The sequence below is a fragment of the Narcine bancroftii genome, chromosome 4 (genome assembly GCF_036971445.1).
Source record: "Narcine bancroftii isolate sNarBan1 chromosome 4, sNarBan1.hap1, whole genome shotgun sequence".
In the NCBI taxonomy this organism is placed as follows: Eukaryota; Metazoa; Chordata; class Chondrichthyes; order Torpediniformes; family Narcinidae; genus Narcine; species Narcine bancroftii.
This window is the reverse complement of record NC_091472.1, coordinates 131,727,866-131,747,276: the sequence shown is the minus strand read 5'-3', so window position 1 is coordinate 131,747,276 and position 19,411 is coordinate 131,727,866.

The following is a 19,411-nucleotide window of genomic DNA, read 5'->3' as shown; positions in this document are numbered from 1 at the left end:
GACAATTGGGAAGCAGTGCTGGTTTTGGCCAGCACAGGCACTCTGGACAGAATGGCCTCTTCCTGTGCCATAAATTTCTATGATTAGGGTGGGGAAAAACTTCAGTCACATCTGGGCAACTGAAATATATTCAAGCCCAGATCCTAGAGAAAAGCTAACATTTCACCACTTTTGTCAGCTTGTTTCTGATCATCATTTCCTGGAGTGTGTCACATTGCAATTGCTGTTTGTTTCAAAACATTCATTGACGGCATGCACCGAGGTTGCATCTCCGCAAGAGTGTTGAATGATCCACTGCAGACATCGGCAGTGGTGAAATCTATTTGCTAATGCTTGATATAAATCACATTTTTGTCATCAGGTTGGGGCACAGAGCAAATCCAATGACTGACAGTTGTAACCCTCAAGTGCCCTGCAGTCAGTGCAAATGGCACTTCAGTCACTAGTCCCATAAAACAGCACAAACACAGCATGGCATCTAATTTGGTGGCACTCCTCTGCTTGCCAAGTTCTAATGTAACACTTAATCCAGATACATCATCAATCAAAGAATTCAAATGAGCTCCAGATTTAAGTCTGCAATGGTCCTAACAATGCTCAGGAATTGTAGATCTAAAGACAGTTTCGTCTTCCATATATTTACATATTTCCACAAAGCAGGGAATGCAATTAGAAGGAAGAGTTAGTGGATCTTTAGGTTGCAAGTGAAAGGGCCCTATGAAAATGGAACAATTAATCATCCTGCAATGTGGATAGTACTGTTCCCATGGAAGTGATTGGCCTCCTCAGAGCAATAACAAGATGAGGAGTTCCTCATGTGGGTGATTTTCCAGAGTTGTCCCTCATCATTCTCTAACCTGAAAGGTGATTACAACAATGACTGGTTCACCATTCTACCAGTGTTGAAGGCACTTAATACATGGAAAAGGGAGAGCTCTGATTATCCACACGCACCAGAAACCCACATTCTGAATCTGGTGTTTACTCTGCTCTTCAACATCCACCTTAATTGGAATTGTTGTCTTCAATGAAGGAAAAACAACACAAAACCAACTCTTTAAAACTAAATCAGTACTTTTGTGCAAATGCCAGTAATGCTGCTTGGGATATGCACCGTTACTGACCATTGGCCATGAGCTGCCAAATCCACACAGAGTAGGATCTCTCCAACAAAAGGTAGATAATAAATTAATTCTCAAATTCATTTGTCATGCAAGATCAATTCATCAAGTTTATAATTAAGTAGTTAATACAATTATATACAAATAAATCGTACTGAAGTAAGAATGTGTGTAATCTAGAGATAGACAAGCAGGATTGGACAAACTGAATAATCAATTTGACCTGCAATGGTCAAGTTGCAGTTCGAAGCAAGCACATATGCTATGGAATGGCAAACTCTGCTTTACTAAAGAAACCATGAATCTCAGAATCAGAATTTATTGTCATGAATAAGTCACGAAATTTAGTATTTTGTGGCAACATTACAGTGTAAACATTCATATTCTGAATCATCTTACAAGAATAAATACAAAAAATAAAAATTAAAATAATAGTGCATGAAAAGTAGGGCAGTGCCTTTGGTTCATTGATTATTCAGGAATCTGATGGCAGTGGGGAAGAAGCTGTCCTTGTACCACTGAGTACTCATCTTTAGGCTCCTGTACCTTTTCCTCGATGCAGCAGAATGAAAAGGGCATGGCCTGGGTGCTGGTGGTCTTTGAGGATAGAGGCTGCTTTTTCAAGGCACCATCTCTTATAGACGTCTTCAATGGAGCGGAGTCTGGTGCCTGTGGTGTCGCAGGTTGAGTCAACAACCCTCTGAAGTTTTTCCTTGTCCTGAGATTTGGCGCCTCCATACCACACAGTAATTATGGCACATCTGTAGACATTTATGAGAGACTTTCATGACATACCAAATCTCCTCAGACACCTCACAAAGTATAGCCGCTGGAGGGCCTTCTTCGTGGTTGCATCAACATGGAAGCTCCGAGACAGATGCTCAGAGATGTTGACATCCAGAAATTTGAAGTTCTTGACCCTCTCCGCTACTGAGCCCTCGAATCTTAATGAAGCATAGATTTTTTTTAACCTTCCAACTTTGATTCTAACCATTACTTCAGTGATAGTAATGGTGTCTCAACAAATAGGCTTTGGTGGACTGAATTTGAAAATACTTGTTTTTTTTTTAAGAATTGTCAAGTGCGGAGTGCATGAAACATTGGTGATAAACACATAGGAAGGCAAAGTTAGATATTGGTGTGATTATAGCAACATTGCACTGAAGTCAATGTTTGGGGCAATGATGTCATTCATCATTTGATAATGAAAAATATGACAGAATGCATGTGCATGTTTTTGGTGAGGTGATGATGTTTGCATTATTATTGAATACAGTGCACCAGATACATCAGCTTTATTGCTGGAAGAGATTACCATGCAAAAGATAAAGTTAAAGATGCCTTCAATGCAACATTTACATTGATTTCTGAGAATTTCTGGCCCACAACCATCCAAGATGAAGAAAGAGTATTCAGGATAGCAGTAAGAACCCGGAATCTCTGTAGCAGGAGCATACAAAAGCTCAGTGTACCCAGCAAGATCACATGACCTCACAAAAACCCACCCATCCTGTCTTATGGAAGAGTCTGCATTAGTCTCGATCTCCTCAGAACCCAATGAACTGGAATAGAAGCGAGATATCTGAGATCATAAAATACTTCCTAATTAGAGGAAGGAGAGCTTATAATAAGATTCAAATTTCAGGATTATTACTAACTGTACACAGAGGAGGGTATTCTTCATTGTAAATCCCATCCACATCCAATCCTTGTCAGTGTACTTTTCCTGAAGAATCAAATGTAGGCAATAAAACAAGTTCATTAAACAACACATAGCCTTTCTTACAAGATCAAGTACTGTTGTAACACAATTGCACCTCAAAATATTTCCTTTTGCAACAGGAGGAAGATCCAAGATCCTATCCCAGTATTCTTGATGTGAACCATTTAAAAGAAAATGTCAAGACATTAAACCAATGATTTCCAATAAAATTCATGGTGACAGTCTTGGAGAAATATATGAATGCCATTCACTGATCTCCCAGGTAATAACTGTCTTCATTTCCTTTACTTACAAGTGGGAAGCTGGTGGGTTAAATCTTCCTGCATGACAAAAACTGATTCTTCAGTGCAGTTGTCCAAACATTTCTGGGATGTTTTGAAAATGGAATTCTTACACATGTCTGAGTCTTTTCCTGCCTCCCACAGGTGAGCATTATCATGTTTCTTTATTAAATTCATTTTACTGTAGTTTAAATAGTTCATAGAAAACTGCAGAGAATCTTTCATTTCAGTTGCATCTCACACATTAATTTAATGCAATTAGATTTTACCTCAGCACCAGAGTAAATCAAATTTAAGAAAAAAATCAGTTTGCTCGAGGAACTCAGCAGGTCAAGTAGCACCTGTGGGAGAAAAAGAACTGTCAACATTTCAGATTGGAAACCTTCGTAAAGAAATGTTGAGATCCTCCAGTCAAGACACCAGAAAGCTGGCAAATTTCTACAGATGTGTGGTGACCGGCTGCATCATTGTCTGGTCTGTGGACACCAATACCTCTGAGCATAAAGCTCTCAAAGGTAGTGGACACAGCCCAGGACACCACAGGCAAAACCCTCCCCACTATTGAGAACAGCTACAGCGAATGCTGCCATCGGAGAGCAAGGACCTCACTACCCAGCATGTGCTCTGTTTTCGCTGCTGCCATCAGGAGAGAGGTATAGGTGCCACAAGACTCTCACCACCAGGCCAGAAACAGCTGCTACCCCTCCATAATCATACTGCTCAACAACAATTTCAATCAAGGACTTATTTAAGGACTCTTACTTGTGCACTTTATTGATTTTTTTATTCTCTCTGTATTATACAGTCAGTTTGGTTACATTTATTATCTGATTATAGTTGTTTATTTATTTACATGTATACACTATGTACAATTTTATTTTGCACCACTAATAAGTGGCAATTCTGCCTGGCTACAGGAAAAGGAATCTCAGGATTTTATGTTATGTCATGTATGTACTCCGACAATAATTCTGAAATCTGAAATTGCTGTTGGCTCCAAATTCCATCTCCGGCAATATCTTGTATTTCCTGTCTTAACTCAAATTTAAACCATCCAAGAGATTGTTATGGCACTTGTTAGTACAAGTGTCTCTGGTACATTCTCAATGTTAAAGAGCAACCAAGCATGCTTTTAATAGAATGTTTTAATCATTTTTCTGTGAGTGGAAATTCTAAGATCATCACAGGTTTGACTGCTAGGGTAACGCTGACGATCAATCGCATCTAACAAGTGAAGAACCAGCAGAAACCCCAATTTGTCATGGTGAATGGAAGTTTCATCAAATTTAGTTCAACTCATTGGCTAAACCTTCAAGGAGGTTTGTTGTTTTAAGCTCAAACTGGGGAACAGAACTAGGGATTCTTCATCAAAGCATGATCAGGCAGCAAAAGCAAATCTGTTCTACAGCTCTTTCTCCCATCCCATTCAATGTAATCAGATACCACACGACACCCAGTAACTGATTAGATTTGATTAATAACCAATAACAAGCCCTTCACTTCAGATCTCGACAGCGCATTTGTGAATGCTTCCTCACTTCTCTGGCAGTTCCCTAAAGGTCACAGAATTAATTCATGAAAATATCCATTTATAATCATTGGAAATATTCCAAAAATTGTTTTAGTAATCTGAAGGTTGCTTGTAAAGACATGTAAAGATTGCTGTTAGACAGGCAAAGATGGCTTGGGTCTAGAAAATTATGTTTGTACAAGAGCTATTGCATGCAGCAGCTACAATTTCTTGCTGGATACTCAGTGAAAAGAGTGCATTGAAGTTCAATAGAAATCACTTTCACACACACTCTTTATTTCCGTAACTTAATGTGATCCCAATGTCATTATTCCCATGTGCATGTCTTTATCAGTGTATTCCAAATGCTAATTCATCGGCACATCCAAAAACCTAACTAAAATAGGCATCTAAGTGTACACAAAATCATTTAGATAATCCAGATCATTATTCAACTTTTCCATTCATCGCTTTCTATTCCTGAATAACATTGGACAATGAAGATTTTTCTTCCTGAACACTTCTGGGTGTATTTTATGGATTTTAGGCTCTTTGGCTTGGCTTCGCGGACGAAGATTTATGGAGGGGTATGTCCACGTCTGCTGCAGGCTCGTTGGTGACTGACAAGTCCTTGGCGGGACAAGCAGGCACGGTTGCAGCGGTTACAAGGGAAAATTGGATGGTTGGGGTTGGGTGTTGGGTTTTTCCTCCTTTGTCTTTTGTCAGTGAGGTGGGCTCTGTGGTCTTCAAAGGAGGTTGCTGCCCGCCAAACTGTGAGGTGCCAAGATGGACGGTTGGAGGCGAGATCAGCCCACTGGCGGTGGTCAATGTGGCAGGCACCAAGAGATTTCTTTAGGCAGTCCTTGTACCTCTTCTTTGGTGCACCTCTGTCTCGGTAGCCAGTGGAGAGCTCACCATAGTACACGATCTTGGGAAGGCGATGGTCCTCCATTCTGGAGACATGACCTACCCAGCGCAGTTTGATCTTCAGCAGCGTGGATTCGATGCTGTCGGCCTCTGCCATCTCGAGTACTTCGATGTTGGAGATGAAGTCGCTCCAATTAATGTTGAGGATGGAGCGGAGACAGCACTGATGGAAGCGTTCTAGGAGCCGTAGGTGATGCCGGTAGAGGACCCATGATTCGGAGCCGAACAGAAGCGTGGGTATGACAGCGGCTCTGTACATACTGATCTTTGTGTGTTTCTTCAGGTGATTGTTTTTCCAGACTCTTTCATATAGTCTTCCAAAGGCGCTATTTGCCTTGGCGAGTCTGTTGTCTATCTCTTTGTCGATCCTTGCATCAGATGAAATGGTGCAGCCAAGGTAGGTAAACTGGTTAACCCTTTTTTTTTTTTTTTAAATTTTTTATTTTTCACACCATAAATCACAATAGCCATGATATACACTTTTTCTTTTCCACACATTTACAGTGACTTTTTCTGCCTCCCCCCTCCCTCCTCCCAAGCCACCCCCCCACCCCCCCCCCCTCTCATCCATTTTAGGTATACAATCTAGGTTGCATTAATTCAGTTAGACAATGTTGTCATTCAACAAAAATACACCAGAAATTCTACTGAGTTTGAGTTCTGTGTGCCCGATGGAGATGTGGGGGGGCTGGTGGTCATGGTGGGGAGCTGGCTGATGGAGGACCTCCGTTTTCTTCAGGCTGACTTCCAGGCCAAACATTTTGGCAGTTTCCGCAAAACAGGACGTCAAGCGCTGAAGAGCTGGCTCTGAATGGGCAACTAAAGCGGCATCGTCTGCAAAGAGTAGTTCACGGACAAGTTGCTTTTGTGTCTTGGTGTTAGCTTGCAGGTGCCTCAGATTGAAGAGACTGCCATCCATGTGATACCGGATGTAAACACCGTCTTCATTGTTGAGGTCTTTCATGGCTTGTTTCAGCACCATGCTGAAGAAGATAGTAAAGAGGGTTGGTGCGAGGATGCAGCCTTGCTTCACGCCATTGTCAATGGAGAAGGGTTCGGAGAGCTCATTGCTGTATCTGACCCGACCTTGTTGGTTTTCGTGCAGTTGGATAACCATGTTGAGGATTTTAGGCTACTGGTCACGAAAATCACCTTAAAATTTTCTTATCACATACCATATTTTAGATGCAACTTATTTTGCAATTTCCTGACATATTTGAAGTCAACTTCAAGCATACAAAACCTTAAAGTGCAAGATATCATTGAAAATTCATTTTCCACATTTGCACTTGGAGTTCTTCCCTGCAGATCTTGGTGCAATCAGTGATGAACATGGCAAAAGGTTTCATCAGGACAAGGCTACCATTGAAAAGTGCTATCAGGGAAACTGGAATTCATCAATGCTGGCCAATTACTGTTGGATACTGACACAAGAGGCATTAGATGCTGAGTACAAATGAAAATCTGCAGAAAAAAACATTTGTTATATCATTTTATAACTAACACAATGTGTCAGCATCATTATGCTAAATTCCATAAAAGTTAACTTAATGTTTCTCCAAATTCCTACTTCCTATGTGATACAGCAAAGGTGAAATTAACTTTGCATTCAGCTTAAAGTTGCCTATCATAATCCCCAATATTTTTTTAGGAAACAAACTTTTTTTTAAAAATTGTTGTCCGATGTTATTAATTCCTGAGAAGCTATTTCAACCACTCAACCATTTTCAAAGCCTCATCACGTGCTCAGTTTTCACATGTGACTGTAAACATCAAGCTGTAATTAGTCTGTGGAGCATTTGTGTTGAGCTCTACTTCTGGACAGAGGAAGAGAGTGGAATATTTTTGCCCTTGACCCAACGATTCCTGAAAGAATGTGTGTATGTCTATATTTAGGATTAGGCCAAGACTAGCTCAGAGTTAAAGCCTGACCTTGTGTCCCATGAAAATTTTCTGTTTGCTTCAGATACAAGAGCATGATTGCCCCATGTTGAACTATAGCTATTAACGTTTCTGGGAGGGGAGAAAAAAAGAAAGCAATATTTTTTTTATTGTCAGTAATATATTGATAAAACTGAACTCAACAGATGTTAATTATCCCATCCCCAAGATATCAATGTTGAATGGTCCTCAGAGCAGTATCTTGGACCCAATAAATTTCAGTTGTTTCTTAAATGACCTTCCTTCCACCAAGATGACAGAAGTGAACATGTTCACTCATAATTGTTTAATTCCATTCCCAACTTATCAGAAAGCGAAGCAATGCATGGACAATATTCAGACTGGAGTTGATCTCATATATACTACAAAAATGCCATAAAATGACCATCTCCAATGAGAAATTGTCTGCATTCAATTATTTTTTTATTGCTGAGTAACTCACAATAAACATTATGGAATCACTATTGATAAGAACCTCTATTTCACTGGTCACTCAACAACAGTGGATACAAGAGCTGACTGAGGCTGGGTATCTCACGCAAGTAATGCAGCTCTTGGCCCTCCAAAGCCTCTCCAAAGCGCAAGTCAGCAGCAAAATGCAGACTTTCAACTTGTTAGGAATAAGTGCAGCTTCAGCAACATTGAAGAAGCCCCACATCATTCCAGTCAAAGCATCCCACCTGATTAGTTCCCCATCAATCACATTAACCATTCATTTCTTCCACCGCCATCTCACAGTAGTACAATATTTAGCATCTAAAAAATGTATCCCAATTACCCATTTAAGCTTTTCTGTCAGTCCCTTAGTAGAATTAAGGGGAGTGGTTTAAGGGAATGGTGGAGGAACTGGAGATGGCTTGAATTTATCTGAAACCAAGAAGATCACAATGCTGAATACAAAGACCATCCAGAACAGAGATGTGGGAAAGAGCTATTGAGAAAGAGATGTGCACGTAGCCTGAAATGAGAGCTCGTCTTCAAGTAGGCTGCACCCAAAAGCAAAATGCCATTGGAGACACAGAAAGGATAGAGCACTGAACTGGTCCACAATGTCTGCACTGAATACAAGACTAATTAAACTAAAACTTGTCTGCCTACACATAACCCATCTTATTCCATTCTCTGCATATTCATGTCTATCCACAAGCATTTTAAACACTATCTATCAAATATGCTTTCACCACTACCATCTTCCATGCATGTCTTCTGGTGCTTGACAATTTCACTCTGCAGGTCTACCATAATTTTATAAACTTCTATCAGGTATCCCCTCATTCTCTGATGCTCCTAAAAAAAAAACCAACCCCAAGTTTATCTAATCTCTCCTTTTAGCTCATACCCTCTAATCCAAGCAGTATTAAATTTCTTCAGTACCCTTTTCAAAGCCTCCATATCCTACCTGTAATTTTAATAAATGACCTTCATCAGCTCAGACACCCCACAGCACAATCCTGGATGAACCAACTCCACAAAAATTATGAGTGCTTTTCTGAACAAGGTATTAACTTTATGCTCTTGACACTTCAACTAGGAACCAATGCATCCGTGAAGCATTATTCATTCCTTAGAGTAGTTTTCAGTGCAGCCACCCTTGCCCCATTCAATCCATTGGTTAGGTAACATTTCTTCAGGGTTTCTGCAGTTAATCATGTCATGAGCAAATTAACATGTCTGATCCTTGTCCAATGATAAATATCAGATCTGTTTGTAATCTTTCTGTGCCTTTCCTGTCACTCTTTTGCATAATGGTCCAAGCTGTTATATCAGATTTCCATTTTATCTCACTTGAGTTTTATTGCAATCCAGGTAAATTGCTTGTGAACCCAACATTTGGCAGGGAGTGATCGGTGAGTGGCAGAATTCCAGCTTCAGGATGTCAGCCTTCAAAGATTTATGATGTTTCTGTTTTGTCACAGGTTGCACCTTCAAGACCTGAACCAAATTTTACAGTGCACAGTGACATTGTTATCTGACAACATTGGTTCATGACTAAACAGAATATGAGGCATTTTGGCAAACTGATCAATAAACAACTGTCTTTGCACTTGCAAAGCAACATTTGGGTCCCCACATTTATTATATTGCAATCAGTGAGCTCCAAAAGATCAAGTAAAAAATAATTTCATTGGGCTATAATGTTCATTAGGGCAGGAGGATATGATAGCCATTGTAATCGGGCATGTTACTGTATTTGAATGTGGGCTCACTCTCTTCTCACTGTTTGCATGTGTCATTTCCTTTGCAACAAATTTCCTCAATGATTTTGTGAAGGATTGATATTCTTTAATACTTTTTTTTAACCAGAGCCTGTTGCTTCAGAGGCAAGCTAAGTCCAGAACAGAGTAGATCTCTTTCACTTGTGGCCTCTGTAGGCTCTTTCATGGTTTTAGCTGCCAAAGAAGCAACCTTAATTAAAGAAAGAAGTAAAACACAAAAATTTACAGACACCGTGGTTGAACTAAAAACACAATGCTGGAGAAGCTCAACAGGTCAAATGTATCCTTTATATAGTAAAGATAAAATTACATAACCGACATTTGGGCTTGAGCTGTTGAAAATGTCAACAGGCATCTGAATAAGAGGGTCACAAAGGCAGGGGATTAATAGGTGGAGAAGGGAGGGAGGCCGCAACAGCAAGCAAGGGAAGGAGGGATGGCTAGGTGAATAGAGAGGGAAGTGGGTGGAGAGCTGAGAGAAAGAAGACAGGGGTGGGGGGGGGGGGGGGGTGGTGGGGGAAGGGAGAGCAGGTTAGTAGAAACCAGAACAGTCAATGTTAATTCCATCCAGCTGCCTTTGCTACCAGGCTGCTCCCCTACACCTCCCTCTCTTATTTTTTCTGTGGAGGCCTGCTGGCATTTTTCCATACCTCGATGAAGGGCTCAACCCCAAAACGATAGTTACGTCATTTTACCTTTGCTATTTAAAAGACACTGGTTGACCTGCTGAGTTTCTCCAGCATTGTGGTTTTACATTTTTTCCCTTAATTAAAGACTTAAACTCAGCTTACAATGAGTGGCAGGGCAGAGTATTTAAAGGAATGTAAAATAGTGCACAATTCTAAAAGATACACACAAACTCATATATAATATTACCCTGACTTCTGTTATAAAAAGAGTAACAACTTAATCCCAAACATACTGTAAATTGTGCCACCAACTATTGCCATAAAGATGAAATTATATAATTAACTAATTCAAAGACACACATAGAGTATATACAGTCATGAATTGAACTAAACACAAATTTTCTCATGTTCTGAATAACCCACTGAAAACTTACTACTATAAAATAAACTGAATATCTCTATGGTATCTACTCCTGATATTGATAACCCAAATGAGTCACTCCTTCAATAGGCTTCCTAAATAGCTAATCTCACACCCTGGACCACAGTTGTCACCTCGGCAACACATAATCATATTATAATATTTTAGATGCATTTTTAAATTATTAACTGTAACCCCAAACCCACAGTCCAATGCACCCATTGACGACCACAAAAGTTACAACTGTATGCTATTTCACACCATAAATTCAATACCATTTGCTAATTTAAACCCACTGCACATCTCTGCTCTCAGTATCTCACAGCTTAATTTCTCAGAGACACTAAACTCTCCCTCCCTCTCTCCCACTGTCCTTGTTGAAGATGGAAATCAGTGGCTCTGACTTACCCTCTCTGAATGGTATCCAGTGTTCATAATTTGCCCAAAACACTTTCTGAGCTCTCTTGGTGCAACTTGGCTGCATTGTACAGAATCAACAGCAGGAAATCCAGTCCTAACATCATACACAGAATTTTCAGAACTCTTGAATAGTCTCCATGTCACTACACATCCCTCCCCCAAGATGCAGTCCAATTGGTGACAGTAAATAGCAGGAGTCTTATCAACACGAACCTCTTGCTCAAAATCTGTGCAGCTCATCCATCAGGGATCAGCAACATCCCCCTTCATTGTGTGTCCTCGCTACAGCATCCTGGCTGAGTTTCTATTGTAAGAAGAATCTTCTTACAATAGATTCTTAAGACGCTGTGGTCATTGGCCAAACAAACCTCAGATCTCTCTTCTGTGCTGCTTACTGAGGTCTCAAACATTTCCATTCCTTAGAAAATCACCACTCATTTTCCAGATGATACCCTGAACTTCAACTGTTCAAAATGGCTGTCCTTTGGGTTGGGATATCTCACCATGAACATTTTTACTAGATCACTTGATGCCTTCTCAGGAAGTGAAGCCATCACTTTCTCATTCTCCCTAATTTCCCTGCTGATGCAGTTGAGGGTGACCTTAGTCTACCCGAGTTTGCCAGCTGGAAACATCTTCAATTTTACAAGACACCACCCTCTATGAAGTTTGACATGAAAGTCACTGAAATGCCCCTGAATCCAAGAGGGATATTAACACACAGCACTTGGGAATGGAACATTCTCCACCCTGTATTCATGGCAGGTAACTGGACACATCTGTCTCCAATAGGAACCCAGCACTTTATCCCCCAATAAAGTGAATTCCTACTGCACCATTCCACTCTGCCCCAACAAAACTGGTTGTGCTCTTTTCAGTAGACATTCTTTCTCTATAATTGATATGCATATAATAATTAATAAGGAGGCTATTGATGTACTGTCATTAGCCCACCTTCTAATGTTCAGTAAACTTCATGGAAAATGCCCATTTCTGCATCTTCATTAGACAATCCCAGCACCTGGATAACAGAACTGTCTAGCATCTTTGCGCCTTTGCACCTCAGCAAATAAAGAGGTGAAAAGGAGATGTCAGAGTGAAAAATTTTTTTTAAACTGCAGATGTTAGAAACCTTAAACCAAACAGAAAAAATCTAGATATACTCAGCAAATCAGGTAACATCTGTGAGAAGAAAACATCAATTTATGTTTCATTTAATGTATTTTGGCATAAAATATTAACTCTTATTTATTTATTCTTCAGTGTCTAGCACATCCACACAGGTACCCTATTCTGTGGCAATTAAAGCTAGAATGGCGGAATCACTTTCTGAGGCCAGACACACACGGACAGGGCCACTGCACCGAGGCCAGTCAAACAGGGCAGACCACTGTCCCAAGGTCAATGATATGCAGAGAGAAACAATTGACCAGAGGTTAGTGAAACATGGACAGAACCACTGTCCCAAGGTCAGTGACACACAGACAGGGTCACAGTCCCGAGGTCAGTGACATACGGACAAGGTCACAGTTCTGATGTCACTGACACATGGACAGGGTCACAGTCCTGAGGTCAGTGACACACGGATAGACCCACGGCCCTGAGATCAGTGACACACGGACAGGGTTACGGCCCTGATGTCACTGACACATGGACAGGGTCACAGTCCTGAGGTCAGTGACACACGGTTAGAGCCACTGTCCTGAGGTCAGTGACACACAGATAGACGGAAAGACCCACGGCCCTGAGGTCAGTGACACATGGACAGGGTCACGGCCCTGGTGTCAGTGACACACGGACAGGGTTATGGCCCTGAGGTCAGTGACACACGGACAGAGTTATGGCCCTGAGGTCAGTGACACGCGGACAGGGTTACGGCCCTGAGATCAGTGACACACAGTCAGGGTCACGGCCCTGATGTCAGTGACACATGGACAGAGCCACTATCAATCACATACTGATAGGACCCACTATTCTTCTGTCAGTTGCACAATGACATGATCAATGCCTTCCTTCCACTGCTCTGGGATTAGTAACCCACTGAGTTGGTCACTCTGGTGTGGTCAATTACAGAGAGATGTTAGGAACATATAGGAACGTAGGAAGTAGGAACAGGAGTAGGCCAAAAGTGGCCCATCGAGCCTACTCTGCCATTCAATGCGATCATGGCTGATCTAATTTATGACCTAACTCCACCTACCTGCCTTCTCCCCAGATCCCCTAATTCCTCTATCATGTAAGAATTTATCTAACCGAATTTTAAATATGTTTAATGAAGCAGCCTCAACCACTTCCCTGGATAGAGAATTCCAAACATTTACTACTCTCTGGGAAAAACTATTTTTCCTCATCTCCGTCCTAAATCTACTCCCCCGAATCTTGAGACTGTATCCTCTCATTTTAGTTTCCCCGGCCAGCTCAAAAAACCTTCCTACATCTATCCTATCCATACCCTTCATAATCATATATGTTTCTATAAGATCTCCTCTCATTCTTCTGAACTCGAGCGAATACAATCCTAGACGATTTAATCTTTCATCATAAGTCAACCCCTTCATCCCAGGGATCAACCTAGTAAACCACCTCTGGACCATCTCCAAAGCCAGTATATCCTTCCTCAAATATGGAGACCAGAACTGGACACAGTACTCCAGGTGCGGTCTCACCAGTACCTTATACATTTGCAACATTACCTCCCTACTCTTGAATTCAATTCCTCTAGCGATGAAGGCCAACATTCCACTTGCCTTCTTATTTGCTGAGTATATCTAGATTTTTCTGTTTGGTTTAAGGTTTCTAACATCTGCAGTTTTAAAATTTTTTTTCACTCTGACATCTCCTTTTCACCTGCAACCTGACATTTTGTGATTCATGCACAAGCACTCCCAAGTCCCTCTGCACAACAGCATGCTGTAGTTTTTCACCATTTAAATAATATTCATCTCTTTTGTTTTTCTTGCCAAAGTGGATAACCTCACACTTACTAACATTGTACTCCATCTGCCAGACCTTTGCCCACTCATCCAGCTTAACTATATCCCTCTGCAGACTCTCCACATCCTCATTACAATTTGCTCTTCCACTCAATTTGGTGTCATCTGCAAACTTGGCTACACCACATTTTGTCCCCTCCTCCAAGTCATCAATTTAAATGATGAACAGTTGTGGGCCTAGCACCGACCCCTGCGGCACCCCACTTACCACTCTCTGCCAACCTGAAAAACTCCCACTTACCCCGACTCTCTGCCTCCTGTCAGACAACCAATTTTCGATCCAGGCCAATAGACTTCCCTAGACTCCACTTTCCTGTAACTTACTGATAAGTCTCTTGTGCGGCACCTTATCAAATGCTTTCTGGAAATCCAAATATACAACATCAACCTGTTCCCCTCTATCCACCGCACCCATTATATCCTCAAAGAATCCTAACAAGTTTGTCAAACAAGATCTTCCCTTTCTAAAACCATGCTGTGTCTGCCTGATTGAACCTTTATGTTCCAAAAGTTTCACTATTTTATCTTTAATGACGGCTTCAAGCATTTTTCCAACTGCAGACGTCAAGCTAATTGGCCAATAATTTCCAGTCTTCTGCCTACATCCCTTCTTAAAAAGTGGTGTGACATTTGCTGTCTTCCAGTCTGCCGGGACCTGCCCAGAATCAAAGGAATTTTGGTATATGACCACCAAAGCATCAACTATAACTTCTGCCATTTCCTTCAGAACCCTTGGATGCATATCATCAGGACCAGGTGATTTGTCTGGCTTTAGTCCCATTAGTTTCTCCATCACTACTTCCTTTGTAACAACTATTTTATCAAGGCCCTCCCCAACATTCGCATCCTTAACTCCGCACTTGGGCATGCTGGACGTGTCTTCCACCCTGAAGACTGACACAAAATATTTGTTCAATGCCTCAGCCATTTCCTCATTTTTTGCTACCAGTTTTCCTTTCTCATCCTCCAAGGGTCCTATGTTATCTCTGGCCACCCTCTTCCATTTTATATATTTATAAAATGTTTGCTTTCTGTTTTTATATTTTGTGCCAATTTACTTTCATAATCCTTTTTCCCATTTCTTATTACCCGCTTTGTAACCCCTTGTTGTCTCTTAAAGTTATCCCAATCTTCCAGTTTCCCACTGCTCTTTGTAGCTTTGTACACCTGCGCCTTCAATTTTATACTCTCCTTTATTTCCTTTGTTAACTACGGTTGATTTTTCCCTCCCTTGCTTCCCTTTTTCCTGACTGGAATATATTTTTGTTGAGTATTACAAAATATTTCTTTGAAAATTTTCCACTGTTCCTCAACTGTTTCTTCAATTAGCCTGTGCTCCCAGTCCACTCTGCCCAATTCCTCCCTCATCCTATGGTAGTCACCCCTGTTGAAGCATAATATATTAGTTTTAGAACTAACTATTTCCCCTTCCATCTGAATGAGAAATTCAATCATACTATGATCGCTATTTCCCAGATGGTCTCTGACTATTACATCATTTACTCTACCTATCTCATTGCACAACACTAGATCCAGGAGAGCATTTTCTCTTGTTGGTTCCTTAACATGCTGCTCAAGAAAGCTATCGCGGATGCATTCTATGAAGTCCTCTTCCAGACTCCCACGACCAACTTGATTTTCCAAATTTATGTGGAAGTTAAAGTCCCCCATGACTACTGCCGTATCATTTTTACATGCCTCACTTGTCTCTCTATTTATTTCCTGTGCCACTAAACTATAGTTATTTGGTGGGCGATAGATAACACCCGCCAATAAATTTTTCCCTTTGTTATTCTTTATCTCTACCCAAATGGACTCAACATTATGCTCTTTAGATCTTATATCATCCCTAACTATTGCCTGGAGCTCATCTTTGATTAAGAGTGCAACTCCACCTCCCTTACCAACCTGTCTATCTCTTTGCATCACCTGATACCCTTGAAAGTTTAATTCCCATTTATGGTCACCTTGTAGCCATGTTTCCGTGTGCGATCAATCACATAGAAACATAGAAGATAGGAGCAGGAGTAGGTCATTCGACCCTTTGAGCCTGCTCCGCCATTCAATGAGATCATGGTATATCTTAAAGTTCAGTACCCCGTCCCCGCCTTCTCTCCGTAACCTTTAATACCCTTATACTGAAGAAATATATCTAATTCCCTCTTAAATAGATTTAATGAACCTGCCTCTACTGCCCTCTGTGGCAATGAATTCCACAGATTCACCACCCTCTGGGTAAAGAAATTCCTCCTCATCTCGGTCCTAAATGGTTTGCCTATTATCCTCAAACCATGGCCCCGGGTTCTGGATTTTCCCATCATTGGAAACATCCCATCTGCATCCACTCTGTCCAGTCCTGCCAGAATTTTATATGTCTCTATGAGATCCCCTCTCAATCTTCTAAACTCCAGCAAATACAATCCCAATTTGCGCAATCTTTCCTCATAAGTCATTCCTGCCATTCCAGGTATCAGCCTGGTGAATCGCCTCTGCACTCCTTCCATTGCAAGAACATCCTTCCTTAGATAAGGTGACCAAAACTGCACACAATACTCCAGGTGTGGTCTCACCAAGGCCCTGTACAGCTGCAGTAAGGTATCCTTGTTCCTATACTCAAACCCTCTTGATATGAAGGCCAACATACCATTTGCCTTTTTAACCGCTTGCTGTACCTGTATGCCCTCCTTCAGAGACTGATGTACAAGTACCCCTAGGTCTCTCTGCACTTCCCCATCTCTTAATCTATTGCCATTCTAGTAATTTGCCCTCCAGTTTGTATTACCAAAGTGGATAACCTCACATTTATCCACATTGTATGCATTTGCCATGTATCTGCCCAGTCCCTCAATTTATCCAAATCGCACTGGAGCTTCCTGACCCCCCTTCTGTGCACACAGCCCCTCCTAGCTTAGTGTCATCTGCAAATTTGGAGATATTACATCCAATCCCCTCATCCAGATCATTAATGTAAATTGTGAACAGCTGGGGTCCCAGTACAGATCCCTGTGGCACCCCACTGGTCACCGCCTGCCACTCAGAAAATGAGCCATTTATCCCAACTCTCTGTCTTCTACCTGCCAGCCAGTTCTCAATCCACATCAATACTTTGCCCCCAATCCCATGAGCCTTGATTTTGGAAGCCAGTCATTTATGCGGGACCTTATCGAAGGCCTTTTGGAAGTCCAGGTACACCACATCCACTGGCTCTTCCCCATCTATTTTACCTGTCACCATCTCAAAGAATTCCAATAGATTTGTCAAGCACGATTTACCTTTTGTAAATCCATGTTGACTCCGTCCTATCCCTTCTCTGGTAGTCATATGCTCCGCTATTACATCCTTAATAATGGATTCCATCATTTTGCCCACTACTGATGTAAGGCTCACCAGCCTATAATTCCCCACTTTTTCTCTACCCCCCTTTTTAAATAGTGGGGTAACATTAGCTACCCTCCAATCCATGGGTACTGATCCTGAGTCTATCGAGTTCTGGAAAATAATTCTTAAAGCATCTGCTATCTGAATGGCCACTTCCTTAAGTACCCTACGATGTAGATTATCAGGCCCTTGGGATTTATCTGCCTTCAATCCCATCAATTTCCCCAAGACATTGCATGGTTGCCTATCATCTGGTCAGACTCACTCTTGGATAATCTCCATCTTCTGCCCACTATTTGTGGTCAGTAAATATGGAATAATGTCTTCACCCTGTGGTCAGTGGCATTCTCTCAGGGAGATGATGCTATGACCAATCACACAATGAACAGGTCAACATCCTGTGGTCATTAACACCCACCACATTATGATCTTGTGCTCAGGTAAATATCAGACAGTCAGACACAGAATTATGTTCTGCAGTCAGTCATGAATTGCTATGTGGCTATCTCAGAGCCAAGCTTTCATTGGCATTGCTATATCCATTTATTGGAACAAATCAACAGGCTCACAAGACTGTTACCATTTGCACAGTCTCTTTCTTCTGCTGTGAATCACCTTGACTTCCTAATCAGTAGACCAGTCAGTACAAATTAGAAACAACGTCACTTCCTCACTGATTATCAACAGAGGTGCACATCAAGGATGCGTGCTTAGGCCACTGCTTTACTCATTATACACCCATGACTATGTTGCGAGGCATAATCCCAATGCTATCTACGAGTTGCCGATGACACCACAGTTGTTGTCCTAATCACAAATGGCAATGAGGAAGCTTACAGGAGGGAGACAGATCAGCTTGTTGAATGGTGTAACAACAACAACCTTGTGTTCAATGACAGCACAACCAAGGAGATGATTGTGGACTTCAGGAGAAAGTCAAGGGAACACAACCCATTCCTCATTATGGTCTCAGTAGTGGAGAGGGTCAAGAACTTCAAATTCCTGGATGTCAACATCTCCAAGGATCGGTCCTGGAACCTCCATGTCAATGCAATCACAAAGAAGGCCCATCAGCGGCTATACATTGTGAGGTGTTTGAGGAGATTCAATAATGACAATGAGGACTTTCAAAAACCTAGAGGTGTTCTGTGGAGAGCATCCTGGCTAGTTGCATCACTGCCTGATATGGAGGCACCTAATCTCAGGACAAGATAAAACTCCAGAGGGTTGTTAACTCGGCCTGCGACATCATAGGCACCAGACTGCACTCCATTCAGGACATCTATGAGGTGGTGTCTTAAAAAAGTAGCTTCTATCCTCAAAGACCCCCACCACCCAGGCCATGCCCTCTTCACTCTGTGATCATCGGGGAAAAGTTACAGGAACCTAAAGACAAGCACTCAGCAGCACAAGGACAGCTTCTTCCCCACTGCCATCAGATTCCTGAATGATCAATGAACCAAAGATACTGCCTTACTTTTTGTGAGCTATTATTTTAATTTATTGTTGTAAGGTGGTTTATACGAATGTTTGCACTATGACGCTGCCACAAAACACCAATTTTTGTGACTTGCTCATGACAATAAATTCTGAGTCTGATTATATTGACAGGGTCACTATCCCATGGACACTCAGAGGGTGATGAGGTCACTAATCTGCGGTCAGCCATAACATGACAGGACGTATGAACGGTGGTCAGTTTCACAGTGAGAGGGTATTATCATGTGATCTGGGTGACAATGACGGGGGTCTTAAACCTGTGGTCAGGGTCACTGCCGTGCCGTCAGTCAAACAATGAGTAGGTTGCACTCCTGTGGTCAATCATGCATTGATGTTGTCACTTTTGGCGAG